This window comes from Sus scrofa, chromosome 6 (assembly GCF_000003025.6).
Source record: "Sus scrofa isolate TJ Tabasco breed Duroc chromosome 6, Sscrofa11.1, whole genome shotgun sequence".
NCBI lineage: Eukaryota > Metazoa > Chordata > Mammalia > Artiodactyla > Suidae > Sus > Sus scrofa.
Genome location: NC_010448.4, coordinates 129,464,939 through 129,483,343, shown reverse-complemented (window position 1 = coordinate 129,483,343; position 18,405 = coordinate 129,464,939). Strand labels below are relative to the sequence as shown.

General features: G+C 43.4%; 1 pseudogene; it reads left to right on the top strand.

The window, feature by feature from the left end:
• On the top strand, positions 483–13,334 carry LOC110261399 (annotated as a pseudogene).

Genomic DNA, 18,405 nt, shown 5'->3' with positions numbered 1-18,405 from the left:
GCTTGGTTTGGCTTCTGTGATGCTTTTAAGCATTTCCATCCCTTGCCAACCTTTAAAAGAAGGGGGATATAACAAAGAAAGGAAATCTCAAATTCTGGCTTATTTGAAAAATCAAAAGATCTGGCAATGCTGGGACCACATTCTCACATAGCAACAAATAGCCAGAGTAGATCAGCCACTGCCCATTTAAGAGGGGCATCCAGTCCACCACTCCATCTCTCCATCCAGCTTCACTCACTTACACGGCCTATTTGGTCCCTGAAGTTTGCAGAGAGAGGGCTAGAAAACAACAACCAGGGGCTTGAGGCAGAAGAAGGATGCTCTCTCCAAAGACATCCTCATCCAAATCCCCCACAAGGTTGCTCACCCACTGACCCTAAAATAGGGAGAGTTCTGTGGCTTACCCAAGCGGGCCCAATTTCATCATGAAAATCTTTCAAAGTGAACGCAAGAGACAGAAGAGGAGGTCAGAGTGACACAGCATGAGGACTCAGCTCAACACCACTGGCTTTGAAGATGTTGGAAGGGATGAGACCCTAAAAGCGGAAGAGGAAGGAGGGAGGAGAGTCAGGGAAAGAGATGTGACTACGGAAGCCTGGTCAGGACAAAGCAGCAGGAGAAAAACTCCACCAGTCATGCTAGAGAAAAACTCCAGCTTTGAAGATGGAGGGAGGCCAAGAGCTACTAAAAGCTGGAAAAGGCAAAGAGGTGGATCCTCCCCTAAAGTCTCCAGAAAAGAATTCAGCCCTGCTGACACCTTGGTTTTAGCCCAGTGAGAGCCAGGTTGGACTTCTAACCTATAGAGTATTAAACGACAAATATATATTATTTTTCTTAATTTTTTTTGAGGGTTGCACTCGTGGCATATGGAAGTTCATAGGCTAGGTAGAGGTTGAATTGGAGCTATAGTCACAGGGCTATGCCACAGCCACAGCAACGCTGGACCAGAGCTGCATCTGCAACCTACACCACAGCTCACAGCAATGCCAGATCCTACCCATTGAACGAGGCCAGGGATCAAACCCACATGCTCATGGATACTAGTTGGGTTCATTACCACTGAGCCACAACAGGAACTCCCAAATGTGTGTTATTTCAACTAACCAAGTTTGAGGTTGTAGCAGCAGTAGAAAACGAACGTGTGGCTGGTAGAAAAGAAGTAGTCAGGGACACAGGCTCAGAAAAACCAAAGGGATAGGAGAAAACAAGAGGGAATGCAGTTAGAGAATCAAGAGACAACCCATTTTTAGGAAGGAGGTACCATCAAATGACACTGAAAAGGCAAGTCCAGGTCTGAAGGCAAAGGGTGAAATGGATCCATGACGTCCAAACTTTGGGGCACATCAGAATCACTGTCAGAAATACTAGTTCCCAGGGTCCACCCTAGGCTACTGTTCTAGACTCTGATATGGAGCCAAGTTTAATTCTGTTTTTTTACCACATTAAATGTACCTCATACTTGTTGACTTAACTCTGATGGCTCCATGTGGCCTTTAACAGAAGAAAACTTATTTGAAATTTAATGGTACGTTTTATTAAAACCGTTTATCTGCATTATTTTTGTCCCTATGTGGATAATAAACTCCTTGCAGGTGGTAGGTGCTTGCCAAATGTTTGCTAAATGGATAAATGAAAAGCATAGAGCCACTGGAGAACTCTGTTGTTTTCCAAAGCTAACAGGATGAACCAAGATCATTTATCTCTTAAGCTTCTATAAAGTAAATAATTCAGGCTATTTGTACACGTTCACTTGTTACATAGATAAAATCATAATATTCTACTGAGATGCCTGGATTCTCCACTACTTGTTGTGTCAAAAGAACCAAGCAGGATTAATCTTCAGAGGGGCTCCTAGATCAGTTTGATGAGGTACCCCCTTTAATAGCCACATTCTCGAAATGGTCTTTAGTAATGGTACAATAACTCAAAAAAAAATGATATCCATCTCTAACCTAACCCTGGAGGGAGCACAGAATTGTCCGTGTTCAATACCTAAAGGGTTGACCTAGAAGACTGGCCTCTGAAAATGATTGAACCATGAGGAAAGGCTGAGCAACAGTGGCCAGCCTCCACTTAGTGTAACTCTGAAGGGCAAAATGTGACATCAATGTGGGCCCAGGACATACCAGATAACAGATGCCTGCCCTATGTTGCCACCCCGGGACAAAATGCAGAGGCCAAGGAGAAAGAGTGTTTTGCTGCTGAGGCTCCAATTCAGGAAAATTCCAATTCAAGAAAATTCTCGATGCTCTGCTAGAGGAAGGCTAGACTTTAGGCAGAACTTCAAGAATAAGGACGAGCCTTGAGCTGAGATCCAGTAGGTGGAGTTTAGGATTCTGAGGGGCTTCCAGCCTCCTAGGGAAGAAGAGGGAGCCATTGCCCATGCAGAGTATTGCGTGGCTGGCAGAGAGTGCTAATTAGGTGCCTTCATGTCAGTGATGAATGTGACACTGTTGAAATAGTTGGGACAGAAGCCAGGTTGCAGGGGGTTAAGATTATGCTTTTGAAAAGCTCAGATGAGATGGGAAAGTAGATCAGGGTGCTAAAAAGAAACACCATAAGGAAGGAAGATTTTTGTTTTGTTATTATAAGCTCATTTCCATTTTTAGGATTACAGAGACTTGATCATATACACCGAGGAAGGGAGAGGCTTAAATCCTAGGAAAGAAAATTATAAAGAAACAAAAATAGGAGTTCCCATTGTGGCTCAGCAGTAACAAAAACAACTAGTATCCATAAGGTTTGATCCCTGACCTTGCTCAGTGGCTTAAGGATCTGGCATTGCCATGAGCTGTGGTGTAGGTCATAGATGTGGCTCAGATCCAGAGTTGCTTCTGCAGTGGCGTAGGCAGCTACAGCTCAGATTCTACTCATAGCCTGGGAACTTCCATATACTGGGGGTGTGGCCCTAAAAAGGCAAAAAAAAAAAAAAAAAAAAAAAAAAGGGAAAGAAAGAAACAAAGATGGAGGTGAAGTGAAGCGATGATATCAATGCCAGTCACAGGTACAGTTAGTTAATAAATGTTAATCCGCACTTACTATGTGACAGTCGCTGTCCTAAGTACTGGAATGAACAACACAGACACAGACATAGTCTTTTCCCAGGGACATTTATGGTGTACAAGTGTGTGGGTTTTTTTTTTGTTTGTTTGTTTCGGCGGGGGAGGGGGGGTCCTTTGCCAAAGGCATGCGGAATTTCCTAGGCCATAGATTGAACTTGCGCCACAGCAGTTACAATGCCAGGTCCTTAACCAACTGAGCCACCAGGGAGCTCCCAAGAGTGTATTTTTCCTCAGGCCTCTTTAGCTGGGAACGCCAGTAACCTAACTTGCCTAAGAGAAAAAGAAAACTAAAAGATAATTGCACAAATAATTATTTAATTAAGATTATGAAAACTGCCAAGAAGGAAAAATATTCAACAGGAGATCTAGTCTGAAGGCTCGTGTTCAAATCACCCCTTTTCCATCTGTCTCCCTCCTGTCATCCTCCTCCTCATTGTCCCTTTTCTAAGAATGGTATCTCCTGCATTAACCCCTTCATTGCATCCCCATAGCACAGCCTTGATTCAGACCTCACTATATCTTTGTATCTGTTTTTCTAACAGGTCTCCCTGCTTCTTTTTTTACTGACGCAAGCCCATGCCCTATACCACATCTAGAGCTGTATTTCTAAAATATAACTTCCTGGTGGCTCAGTGGGTTAAGGATCTGGCATTGTAACTGCTGTGGCTCAGGTCGCTACTGTGGCATGGGTTTGACCCTGGCCCTGGAATTTCTGCACGCCTCCTGCATGGCCAAATTAAATAAATAAATTAAATGTGATTTGACCAGCTCCTTCTTGCTTTCACATTAGGGTTTTACCTCTCCTGCCTTGCTCAGCCTCTTTTTTTCACCCTTATCTCCCTTTCCTCTGCTATAGGAACCTCTCACCTCATCCAGGCACAGATTCCCATCTCCACTACTGTTTGCTCTACAAAGTTATATCCATCCATCTCAGCCCAGGAAATGGCTATTCTGAATTCAAGGGTCTCACTGAACATGGGCTTGATGAGAGCCCACCGAGGTTGAGGCACTGAGTGCTGGGCACTGGGCAAGGTCAGAGAGGAGGAAAAATACTGGAAGCCAGAAGTCAGCACATCTCCTGATGACCTCACCAGATTGCAATACCTGTTTCCACAATAGATTATAGTAAGTTCCATGAGGGCAGTGACAAGATCTGACTTGTCCACTGCTGTACCACCAGATGTGCCTGGTACAAAGTAACATGGTGCTTAGTACAAAAGGAGAACTCGGGTTTTTAATAAATGAATAAAGGAGTTTGTGTTGTGGCTTGGCAGTAAGGAAACTGACTAGTATCCATGAGGACACTGGTTCAATCCCTGGCCTTGCTCAGTGGGTTAAGGATCCAGCATTGCTGTGAGCTGTGGTGTAGATCACAGACATGGTTTGGATCTCGTGTTGCCGTGGCTGTGGTATATACCAGCAGCCACAGCCGATCTGACCCCTAAGCTGGGAAATTCCATATGCAGCAGGTTTGTCCATAAAAAGAAAAAAAAAAAAGAATAAATAAAAGGCACAGATACTGCTTTTAAATTCCCTCCCACTGGAGTTATAAGTGCATGTGTTCAGACCCCTTAAAAGTTTAGAAGTTTCTTAAGGGCAGGCGCTATGACATGTGTGCACTCTTTATAAAGAATCACTTTATTAAATGGTTTCATACCCGGTAAAAAAAAAAGAGAGAGAAAAAGAGAACTAACTCATGTAACTGAAAAAATCCATGCATGGCTGACTCCAAAGGCTCAACAAAATGTTGTCAAGCATCTGTCTTTCCTTCTCCCTCCACTTAGTTCCACTTTCTCAAGCTGCCTGCACCCATGAGCAAACATGGTGTCCCCATCTCCATCATTATATGGCCCAAAAGGCCAGTGGACTCAGTACAATAAATAAACCACATTTCAATGGCTCATACAAGAGTCTCTAGACCGATTCTGAGTGACTTGGATCTCAATTACACGCTCACTTCTGCCCTATTTCTATGGCCAGGAAGTTGAAAGTGTTTTGATTGCCTCAAACTGGTCCCATGCTCTCTCTGGAGCAAGAGCTGGGGTGGGGTCAAACTCAACTCAATCACATGGACCAAGAAGGAAAAAGAATGATTCCAAAAAAGCAATTGTGGAGTTCCCATCATGGCTCAGCAGGATGCAGGTTCGATCCCTGGCCTCGTTCAGTGAGTTAAAGATCTGGCATTGCTGTGAGCTGTGGTGTAGGTCGCACACATGGCTCAGATCCTAGATCCTGCATTGCTGTGGCTGTGGTATAGGCTGGCAGCTATAGCTCCAATTGGACCCCTAGCCTGGGAACTTCCATATGCTGCAGGTGTGGCCCTAAAAAGCACACACACACACACACACACACACACACACAAATCAAAAAGGCTATTGGTCTTCTTGGCCAGGAGAAGGGACACAGAAGAGGCAAAAGGAACAGGAGATCACTACAGAAAGACGGCTTCGAATAGAAGGAAAGGCCTCCCGACTCTTCAGACTGGAGGAGAGGAGCGAGTGATTGCTGCCAAGTGGACAGCTTTGAAGATACAGGGTGAGAACAGGAAGGTTGGCGCCTAACACACTGGTTTTCCTGGAAAAGCAGAGACTAGTGCCTGTGCACAGAGGGTGGGAGCAAAGGTAAGTTAGGAGACTTGTGGACAAGGTTTTAGGCTTGGAAGAGCAGCTGAGGGAAACAGGAGAAGAAGCTGGCCTGTGACAAAAGGATCATTAAGGGTTAACTGATTTTGAAAACCATGAATTTGTCATGGCCCTAATCTGCACAGCTACACGATCTTCTCCACAGGCTCAGCCCTGAATAATGATAACTTTGGCCATTTGTAGAGAAAGGCACAGCAAGAAGCCCAATCTTGCTATCCATTCTGGGACAAATATTGGCTATTAGGCTGACCCCCAGGAGCTGTACTTGGACAAGGGAGAGAAGGTAAAAGGACAGTCAGGGGGGCTGGAGGACACTGACTCTAGGTGACACAACCTTCCCATGCCTCAGGAAACCACCCACCAAGAAAAGGAAACTCACTAGGGGGCATGAGGATGCCCAGTGCTTGGACCCTGGCTCCTTGGAGATGAAGAACATGCAGGCTGCTCCTCTGCCTGGTACCAGCCCTGCCCCTAGTACTCTCCTCCACATCCCTGAACACCAGGCACTTTAATATCTCATTTAGCCCTCTTGTCATATTGATAAGGTGGATATTGGCTCAGTGGCTCCAACTGGCTCCATGGAAACAAATCTGACTAGTATTCATGAGGACACAGGTTCCATCCCTGGCCTTGCTCAGTGGGTTAAGGATCCAGAGTTGCTGTAGCTGTGGCATAGAATGGTGGCTGCAGCTCCAATTTGACCCCTAGCCCAGGAACTTCCATATGCTGTGGATATGGCCCTAAAACACACACACACACACACACACACACACACACACACACACACACAAATAAGATGGATATTATGACTCTAATTTTACAGAAGGATATTGAAAGCCAAGATGCTGATTAACTTGCCCAAGGTGAAATAGCTGGCAGTTCTCTCCTAGTACAGCTGGGAGAGGGTCTGGGGTGAATGTGTAAGGCCATGCCTTTTTCTGTCCTCCTGTTTTCTGTCACTGGGTGTCCAAGAACACTGCTCGCTATAGTGGGATCCAAAGATTCCTGGAGGTCCTCACACGTATTCTCAGGATCTGTGAGAGAATATATCCTGTCTTTAAAGAGCCTGTACTTTGGAGTTCCCGTCATGGCACAGTGGTTAACGAATCCGACTAGGAACCATGACATTGCGGGTTTGATCCCCAGCCTTGCTCAGTGGGTTAACGAGCCGGTGTTGCCATGAGCTATGGTGTTGGTTGTAGACACGGTGCGGATCCCACATTGCTGTGGCTGTGGCGTAGGCTGGCGGCTACAGCTCCAATTAGACCCCTAGCCTGGGAGCCTCCATATGCTGAGGGAGTGGCCCTAAAGGCAAAAAAAAAAAGACCAAAAAAAAAGAGCCTGTACTTTGCTTGACCTTCAGAGCCTTTGACCTGGAGGACTGTACTCCCTTGTGGAGAGGTACCACTGAGCCCTGAGTGGGTGTGGGCAGGAGCTTCAGGGACAAGTGCTAAGCTTTCCTGGTGTGGATCAGGGCCACCCTGGCTGACCAGAGCAGGGCATTTGCCAGGGACATCTTAGAGAGGGATGGCTGTGGCCTCCCAGCAAGCCAGGAGGAGGCATGCAAGCTGAGAAGTCGAAGTGTTAAGGACAATAATGATTACAGCAGCAAAAAAACTTGATTGACCTTAGAAAGGCAAGGTCCAGGGAGCTTGGTACTCAAGGATGACACTCAAGGAAGCCCAGACTGCACTCCAGGTTAAATGTCAACCATCTCCACACTTTTTGCCAGGACGAGGGAGACTTGGAAGAAGGACAGCTTGAAGGTTAGCACTGCACAGAATGTTACAACTCAAAAGACTTACTCCTTCCAAAAGCCCCTCCAAGGAGATGTTATTAAGCTCATGTTATAGTGGAAGAAAACAGAAGTCAGGTCACACAGCAAGACAGTGGGGGAGTGGGGTACAGACATGTTTCCCACCAGCCCCCCTTGCAGCACCTTCCCTAACCCCCCCTCCACAGCAGGCAGTGCCTGAAGAGATTAGCGTGGGGGTCAGCTTCTGTCTCCTCAAGTTATGTAGTTTATATATTTTGTATCAATGTGCCATTTTCTCCTCCTGTAAACAAGCAGTGAATCGACAGGTGTTTTTCAAAGACTAGTCTTCTGTGGAAAGTTGTACAATGGGACAAAGGTCTTCCATGCTTCACATTCAGTTGACAGGAAATTTTCTCTTACTCCTCACCAGGTGAGGCCTCTCCCTTAACGTCAAGTCTGTCATTTGCTTTCATTGCCATGGTGAGCACAGGTAAGGCATATGGATTTTGGCTTTGGTAATAAAAAGGAAGAAAATGGGACTTTGGTAATAAAAAGCACTGTGTGTTAAACAGAGAATGCCTTTGTTTGGTCCTTCCCACCATGCTTTGTTTTCTGGACAACGCCCCTCAGAGCCATTCATACCCGTCTTAAGGCAGAGGCAGTGAACTGGCAACACTTGGGCCAGAGCAACCTGGTTGATGGGATTTAATCTCTGCAGGTTTTTTCACAGTATTTAAAAAAAATATATTTATCTAGGAGTTCCCATTGTAGCTCAGCCATAATGAACCTGATTAGTATCCGTGAGGATGCGGGTTTGATCCCTGGCCTCACTCAGTGGGTTAAGGATATGGCACTGCAGTGTGCTGTGGTGTAGGCCTGCGGCTATAGCTCTATTTGGACCCCTAGCCTGGGAACTTCCATATGCCGCAGGTGCAGCCCTAAAAAAAAAAAAAAAAATTCTCTAGTAACCACTATTTAACATTTTGTTAAGACCATTTTAAAAAATCAGATTTCTGAGACTTCCTCTTGTGGCTCAGTGGTAAGAAACCCAGCTAGTATTCATGAGGACGTGGGTTCAATCCCTGGCCTTACTCAGTGGGTTAAGGATTCAGCATTGCTGAGAGCTGTGGTGTAAGTCGGAGACAAGGCTCAGATCCCCATTGCTGTGGCTGTGGTATAGGCCCACAGCTGCAGCTCCAATTCAATCCTTGGCCTGGGAACTTCCATGTGCTGCAGGCGTGGCCCTGAAAAAAACAACAACAACAAAAGCAGATATCTGACCCAACTCAAAAACCAACAAGCTGATTAGAAAAGGAACAAAAGACTTGAGTAGATATTTCTCCAAAGGTATACAAATGGCCAATAAACACATGAAAAGATGCATGATATCACTAGTCATGAGGGAAATGCAAGTCAAAACCACAGTGAGATAGCATCTTACAACCATTAGGATGGATACTACCATTTAGGAAGAAAAGGAAATAACAAGTGTTGATACAATGTAGAGATACTGGGACCCTTATGCATTTCCAGGCAATGTAAAATAGGATAGTTATTGAGGAAAGCAGCACAGCAATTCCTCAAAAAATTTTTAAAATAAAATTATCATCCAGTAACTACAATCCTGGGGATATATTGAAAATAATTGAAAGCAAGGACTCAGGTAATTGTACATCCATGTTTCTAGTGCTTTATCCACAATAGCTAAAAGTGGAAGCAACTCAAATGTCCAATGAATGATGAATGGATTAAAAAAATGTGGTCCATCTATGCAATGAGTATTTAGCCTTTAGAAGGAAGGAAATCTTGACGCATGTTACAACATGGATGAACCTTGAAGACATTATGCTCAGAGAAATAAGCCAGTCACCAAAAGACAAGTAATGATATTATTCCATCCATATGAGTTACCTACAGTAGCAAATGCATAGAGACAGAAAGTGGAATGGTGGTGGCCAGGGGCTGAAGGTGGGAGGAATGAGGATTTACAGTTTAATGGGTATGGGAATGCCTCTGAACTATACATGTAAATGGTTAAAATGGTAACTTTTACATCATGTATATACACGACCACAATAAATAAATAACCATTCTCCAATTTATTCCCTAAAAAAAAAAAATAGAATAAGAATAGGTAGTGATACTGGGCCCTCATTTTCTTGGTCAGCATATTCATGACAATAAAGGAGGCGTCTGAACAGGGGTTCACATGAAGCTCACATCCATGCAATAGATCACCATGCCAGCCAAGTAGCCCACAAGCAGTGAAATTTCAAAAGGATTAAGATTAGAAGGACCTATGCAGTAAAGAGGATATAAATAACAAAGTCTGAGGACTTCAGGTGTTATTTCTGGGAACGTGAATTTCTTTTTTGAGGCTCATAAGATTACTTACCTGGCCAGTCACCACTCATTGTCTGGATCACACTGTACTGTCAGCCCTGTATCCATGGGTTCCACCCCACAAATTCAACCAATTGTGGATTAAAATATTTTTTTTTTAATTCCAGAAAGTTCCCAAAAGCCAAACTTGAATGAGCCATACTCCAGCCATGATTTACATAGCATTTTCAGTATATTAGTCATTATAAGTAATCTAGAGATGATTTAAAGTATACCAGAGAATGTGTGTGTATGTCATAGGCAAATATGGTATAATTTTATATACAGGACTTATGTATTCTCAGATTTTGGCATTTGCTGGAGGTCCTGGAACTAATCCCCCACAGAGAGACCACTGTATATACACAGGTCTCATCTCAGGCTGGACCCCATCACATTTTCTGAGCAGTAAAGACTTTCCTGTATGTGAGTGATTTTCCTGAGCCTGGCTGACCAGGCAGAAGACCACTTATAGCACTTAGTATGTCTCAGCTTGGACCCAAGTAACCTGGAGATACATAAACTCCTCCAGTCAGAGCAAGAAACTCAGCAACACCATTTTCAGTTCTGCATATAACAATCTTGGAAAATTGCCATGCTGTCCTAACAACAAATAAAAAGCTGAACAGACTGAAACATAAGCAACTCATCTAGGATTCATAAGAGAAAGGAGGACACCAGGCAAACCACTGCCCATAATACTGGCAAGACAGGCAAATACAGGGGGTCACAGCTTACCTGAGCAGAGATTCTTGAGCAGAATTACTATGGGAACCAGTGCCAGGGTAGGTGAAACCGAACTGCAATTAATGAATTAAATGCTCCATGTGGATGAGTCCGAGAGTAAAAACTAATGCGGATCCAGTCTTAGGGGAACCCCCAAACTTTTGTGAGCTTTAGCTCCAGGAACTTGACTAGGTTCTCACACTGAACATCTGAGAATAATCTCAAGGCTTCCAGCAAGGGAGGAGCAAGAGGAACCATCTTGAAATAGGTCAGAGCACAGCTGTCCTTCTTAATAAGGCTTTTCCCTAGGGGAAACTAGTTAACCAGAGCTAACCTGCTGAGGTGTTATCAGAGCCTCGCTGGCCCAGGTGGAGGGAAATACTCAGCTCCAGCCCATTCTTCCTACCTAAGGGGGGGAGAAAAATATGTGTGAGGTTAAAAGTCCAGAGGCATAGGTTCAACCAGAGACTGAGTCCTAAAGAGAGAACTACAGCACTCCCCTGTCTTCCCAAGCTGCACCACCACACCGCCAAAGGCCTACTTACAGAAGATGCTTTACCTGGTATATCATGTCCAGTTACCTAGAAAAAATTACAGGGCATACTAAAAAGACACACACACAAACACAAAACCCACCTTTTTTATGAAGGAACATAAGAAACAGATGCGGCAAAGATATTGGAATTATCAAACCAGGAATTTAAAACAACTATGATCAATATGCTAAGGGATCTAATGGATAAAGCAGACAGCAAAGACAGATGGACAATGTAAACAGAGATGGAAATCCTAAGGAAAAAAAAAAAGAAATGCTAGAGGTCAAACAAACAACAGAAATGGAGATGCCTTTGATGAGCTTAATAGTAGACTGGATTCAGCTGAGGACACAACAGAAACTTCCAAAAGTGAAAAAGAATGAAGCCAAAAAAAAAAAAAAAAAGAAAAAAGAAAATATCTGAGAAGTGTGGGATAACTAAAAAAGGTGTAAAATATGTGTAATGGGGTTGTCCAAAGGAGAAGCAACTAAGAAAGAAAAGAAATATTTGAAACAATAATGACTAAGAATTCCCCAAGATATCAGATGCCAAACCACAGATCCAGGAAACTCAAGAACACCAAGCAAAATTAAATTTAAAACAAACAAACAAACAAAAAAACAAAACAAACAAAAAGGAGTTCCTGTTGTGGCTCAGTGGTTAACAAATCCAACTAGAAACCATGAGGTTGTGGGTTCGATCCCTGGCCTTGCTCAGTGGGTTAAGGATCTGGCGTTGTCATGAGCTGTGGTGTAGGTCACAGACGAGGCTCAGATCCCACATTGCTGTGGCTCTGGCATAGGCCAGTGGCTGCAGCTCCAATTAGACCCCTAGCCTGGGAACCTCCATATGCCATGGGTGCGGCCCTAGAAAAGACCAAAAAAAAAAAAAAAAAAAGGAAAAAGGAAAATAAAACCCTCTGTTTTTCTTATTCTTAACTCATCCAGCAGACGTTTGTTCAAAATAATAAAAGCAAAAATGTATTTGATTATGTATGCTTATGTATATATCTTCCTTTTTTTTTTTTTTTTTTTTTTTTTTTTTGTCTTTCTGTCTTTTCTTGAGCCACTCCTGCAGCATATGGAGTTTCCCCGGCTAGGGGTCTAATTGGAGCTGTAGCTACCGGCCTATGCCACAGCCACAGCAACTCAGGATCCGAGCCGCATCTGCAAGCTACACCACATCTCACAGCAACGCCAGATCCTTAACCCACTGAGCAAGTCCAGGGATCGAACCCACAACCTCGAGGTTCCTAGTCGGATTCGTTAACCACTGTGCCATGACGGTAACTCCTGTATATATCTTTTGTGTGTGTGTGTACACACACACATGTACTTATGTATGTTGATATATAAGTAAAATGAACGACAGCAATGACACAAGAAAAGGGAGGGGAAAATTAGGATTTTTTTTTTATTATAAGGTACTTATACTACATGGGAATTAATCTTGACCCAGACTTTGGGTCTTTCACAAAAATTAACTTAAAATGCATCATAAATCATTTGGGTCTAAAACACAAAACTATAAGACTCCTAGAGGATAACAGAGGAGAAAATCTAGATGACCTTGGGTAAAATGGGCATTTTCACTACAGTGACTTGGGTTGCTGCTGTGGTACAGGTTCGATCCCTGGCCCAGGAACTTCTACATTCTCCAGGTATGGCCATAAAAATAGAATGAGATTGTTCTCAGTAGACTGTCCACATTCCAGAAAAATCTTGACATCACTCCAAAGGGACACGTTATTACGAAGGGACCCAGAGGAAACTTGCAGAAGGTCCCATCAATGCAGAACTCTATTTCATTGGAAAGAAGATGCTCCGGGCTGACAAAATGGTAGGGAAATAGAAAGGGACTGGCTTACCCTTTCTGTAGTCATGTACAGCACGCCATCAAGAGTGTCACCCTGGCTTCCACCGCAAGATGAGATTCTGTGCATGCTCACTCCCCTGTCAATGATGTTATTCAGGAGAATGGGTCCCTTGCTGAAATCCAAAATTTCTTGGGTGAAAAATATCTCAAAAGTGTTTGGATGAAGCCAGGAGTTACTTGTTCAGTATCCCAAGTGCAGAAAAATGACTTAATTCTTGAGGGAAATGATGGTGAAATTATATCAAATTCAGCTGTTTTGATTCAGCAAGCCACAACATTTAAAAACAAGGTTATCAGAAAATTTCTAGGTGATATCTATGTCTCTGAAGAAACAATTCATCAAGCTGCTGAATAAGTTCTAAGATGTCCAGCTACCCAAGCAAGATACTGGATGATTCCTAAGACCAGTTTGTGATATTTTAAAGATGCAGCAGAAACACTGTAGTGAAAAGAAAAGATATTCCACATCAGAGGAATTATCATTGTGACTCAGCAGGCTAAGAACCTGACATAGTATGCTTGAAGATGCAGGTTCGATCCCTAGCTCACTCAGTGGCTAAGGATCTTGCCTTGCCATGAGCTGCGGCATAGGTCAAAGATGCAGCTCTGATCTGGTGTTGCCAACGCTGCGCCATAGACCTCAGCTGTAGCTCCAATTCAGCCCCTAGCCCGGGAACTTCTATATGCCACAGGTGCGATCATAAAGAGACAAAAAAAAAAAAAATGTCATCAGGGAAATGCAAATTAAGAGCACAGTGAGATTCCCACTGCACACTCAGTTGATTGGCCAAAATCCATAACACTGACGACAAGTGCTGGTGAGGTTGTAGACAACTGGAATACATTGCTGGTGGGAATGTAAAATGTATAGCCACTTTGGAACATAGTTTGGCAGTTTCTTAAGAAACTAAATATACTTTTAGCACATGATCCAGCAATTGTGTTTCCTGGTTTTTACCCAAAGAAATCAAAAACTTACATACACATGAAAACCTACACATGGAAGTTTATGGCAGATTTTCTCATAATTACCAAAACTTGAAACAACCAAAATGTTGTTTCAGTGGGTGGATAAGAAAGGCAAGCTGAAGTACATCCAGACAATGGAATATTACTCAACACTGAAAGAAATGAACTATCAAGGCATAAAAAGACAAGGAGGAAACTTAAATACCTATCACTAAGTGAAAGAAGCCAATCTGAGAAGGATACAAACTATATGATTCCAACTACATAATGTTTTGAAATAGCAAAACTATGGCTCTGGTGCTTGCCAGGGTTAGTGAAAAGAGAGGGATGCATAGAGGAATGACAGAGGATTTTTAGGGCAATAAAGAACACTGTATGATACCTGTCATGATATATGTCTGAAGCCATAGAATATATAACACCAAGAGTGGAAACCATGGACTTTGATCAGTCAGGATATGTCAATGCAGGTTTACCAGTTGTAACAAATGTACCCCTCTGCTGGGGGATGTTGGTGATAGTCGAGGCTGTGCACATGTGGGGGAAGGAAGGTATCTGGTAAATCTCTGTACCTCCTCAATTTTAGTGTGAACCAAAAACTAAAAAAAAAACAAACTTTTTTTTTGTATTTTCTAGGGCTGCACTTGTATCATATGGAGGTTCCCAGGCTAGGGGTCTAATAAGAGCTGTAGCTGCCAGCCTATGACAGAGCCACAACACCACCAGATCCGAGCCACGTCTGTGACCTACACCACACCTCATGGCAACGACAGATCCTTAACCCACTGAGTGAGGCCAGGGATCAAACCCCCAACCTCATGGTTCCTAGTTGGATTTGTTAACCACTGAGCCATGACAGGAACTCCTAAAAAAAAAAAAGCTTTTAAAGAAACCCAGGAGCTGGCCAAGGCCTCCCTGATATACTGAGGTAGGCCTCATGGGGGCAGGGCCAGCGGCCCACTGGGCAGTGCCCCCAGGGGCATGTTGTGGGGGTGGTTCTGGGCTGAGTAGCAGAGGTCAGTTACCATGACGACGGCATTTGAAACAAGCATCAGATCAAAGAAAAGGAAACAAAACAGACAGAGGATTTGGAAGAAGGAAGAAGAAGGAAGTGCATCAATTGAAACAGAGTTACTGGATTGGAATCATTATTTGTAATTTAGAGTTGCTAAATTTGGGGGGAGAAATAAGAGTTAAACTAGAGTCCAAGTAATGTTCTGAGGCATCTATGGAGGATTCCATTCATATCTAAGAAGCACAGAGCCCCAGCCTGAGTATTCCTGCCACACATGGGCTTAGGGTTGTTCCTCTCCCAAGAGATGGTTATAAGTGTCCCCGTAAAAGGGGAAAATGCAAAACATATCAGAGGCCACCGGAAACACACTTATGGAATTCCAGTTCTCTGGAAACCTCTCAGACAGGGACCATTTTAGTAATGTCATAAAATGATTTCTTCAAAAGGCACAGTTTATAATCATAGAATTAGAAAGACAATCATAGAAAACTTGGAAGGTTGTACAAACAGAAAATTGTTACTAAGGACTTACACAGCTAACATTCACTAATGTCTAAACTTAATGTCCAATAAGGGGCAGACCATCCAACACCTGCAAGGTTTCTGTGATCGTGGTGGATGGAAGAGTTTCAGACTAAAGGCTGAATCTGTTTGTGGATTGACTGACTTGTGGCCCTGAGCTGATTTCCCATGACTGACTTAGTAATATAATTTGTGGTAGTAATGTGTTAACATGTCAAATAAATCTTCATATATTCAGCACTGACTTTATTATTGTCGGTCTCCTGGGATGTGGATTCATTTCCTGATAGGCAGTCTTGACGTAGTTTTTGCTTTCCGTAGCTCATTTGTAAGAAGTTGTGCATTTTTCCCACATTAATACAAAAAAAGTATCTCGATAGGCATCTAAGCATCATATTAATTGTTAACCCAGACCAGAGAAGTTACATCATTTTCTTCCTTTTATTGAATATACATTCCATTGTACAGAAAAAGTTAGAAGTAAAAAACATTGTGTTACAATTTTAAAAGTTTTAGTTAAATTAAATGTACTTAAGTACTAATATTTTGAAATCCAAAACTGGAACCAGGGGCATCCTGCTGTGGGTCGGTGGTAACGAATCCAACTAGTACCCATGAGGACTCGAGTTCGATCCCTGGCCTCGTTCAGTGGGTTAAGGATCTGGCATTGCCATGAGCTGTGTTGTAAGCTGTAGCTCCAATTCGGCCCCTAGCCTGGGAACTTCCACACGCCTCAGGTGTGGCCCCTAGCCTGGGAACTTCCACACGCCTCAGGTGTGGCCCTAAAAAGACAACAAACAAACAAAAAAATGGAACCAGTGAAATTCTAAGGCATATGAGCAATAGGGAAAGTTGTGTCCCAGAAGTTAAATAACAACTTCGGGTTCCCCCAAATACTGAGCTGCTCTACTTAATTAATAAATATCAAAACAAATTGGGATGGAGCCTATTTTCCTACTAACATCGATGCTTGCTAGATAATACAGAAAAATGTGGCATATGGTCAGGTATCCCTGAAGGCTGGCATCTCACCAGGTTCTGAGCATATCAGGGCAGGGAGATGAGAAAAACCATTCTCTGATGTCTAGAGCTGACTGGGCCCCTCCACGGTGGAGCCCTCATCTCTCACTTCCCCACTTCTCTAGTTTCAATAATCTTGTTGCTTAGAAACTCAAATAGAACGTGAAGTGGGAGCACTGCAAAGCAACCTGTCATAACCCACCATGCCCTGTTTTATTACCTTTATGGCATTTCAAGGTGAAAGTCTATGTTTAGACTTATCTTTGCCTTCTCTGGGAAATTGCAGACAGCTGCAGAGAAGCAGTGAGCTTTCTTGGGCCTGCCGGTGGGACTCTGTGCTCCCACACTCGGATCTACAGGAAGCAGGTCCAGAGGTTGGCTCTTCTCCAGGACAAGGAAGAGTCTAGAAGCCATTTACAAAGTTGGGTGTGACAGCCAGTCCGTTTATCTCATTTATTTATTTATTTATTTGGTCTTTTTAGGGCCGCACCCGTGGCATATGGAAGTTCCCAGGCTAGGGGTCTACTCAGAGTTATAGCTTCGGGCCTACACCACAGCCACAGCAACACCAGATCCGAGCTGCATTTGAGACCTACACCACAGCTCACGGCAATGCTGGATCCTTAACCTGCTGAGCAGGGCCAGGAATTGAACCTGCGTCCTCATGGATACTAGCCGGGTTTGTTACCACTGAGCCACCACCAGAGGAACTCCCCCTTTATCTCCTCTTTAATTCCACAGTATGATGTTAGGTATGGGAACATTTTTTTCTCTTTTTAAAAATTTGACTTTTTTATAAAGAAATGTTTCGGTAGCTATTTCCAGACCAACTTATCTGCTGTTATGGGAACACTCTTTAAGGATAAGACATGATCTGTCTAACATCCTTCATCCACCCACTCCCTCACTCCCTTTTCTCTTTTCTAATGAAAAATGAGCTGTGGTGAAACTCCCTCTGCATCTATCTCAGGCTCCAAAGGCCATCTGACTAATGCAGGAGGCTGTACTTTCCTATAACCAGAAAATGAACAATTTTTTTTAAGTGAATGAAAACAATTCCTCACATTTTTTTCATTTATGAAAAAAAAAAAAAAAAACCTGGGAGAGAGACCCAGGAAAGAGCTAGCAAACATTGTCAACAGGTCAAAGTCTCTACATCTTTAACAGGAAGAGGTCATTTGACCTTTTCTCCACTCCACTGCGTGCGTGGATTTCTGACCTCACTCCTACTTTCTTTATTTGCTGTCTATGGCACATCAAGTTGTAAATCACCACCCCACTGCACTCTGATCCTGCTGGAAAAGTGTCCCCAACTTTATAAAACACACTGGGAGGGAGTTCCCTTGTGATGCAGCAGGTTAAGGATCTGGCATTGTCACTTCAGCAGCTCAGGTTGCTGCTGTGGCTCAGGTTCAATCCCTGGCCTGGAATCTTCCACATGCTGCAGGTCCAGCCAAGATAAATAAATAGAAATCAAAATATAGGAGTTCTCGTGGCATAGCAGAAACAAATCTGACTAGGAACCATGAGATTGTGGGTTAGATCCCTTGCCTCCCTCAGTGGGTAAACGATCCGGTGTTACAGTAAGCTGTGGTGTAGGCTGGCAGCTGTAACTCCGATTAGACCCCTAACCTGGGAACCTCAACATGCTACAGGTTGGGCCCTAAAAAAAAAAAAAGAAGAAGAAAGAAAGAAAACTATAAAGCATATTGTAGGTGGCTATTCAGTTAAAGGCATGGAGTCTGCAGGGGAAAGATCTGGAAGTGGGATCCGTGTCCATCATGTACTCAATATATAACCTCAAGCAGCATTAATTACACCAGCTAAGCCTGATTCCTTATCTGAAAAATGGACTAACAGCCGTGCCTACTGCAGTTTCCTCATCTATAAAATGATACCA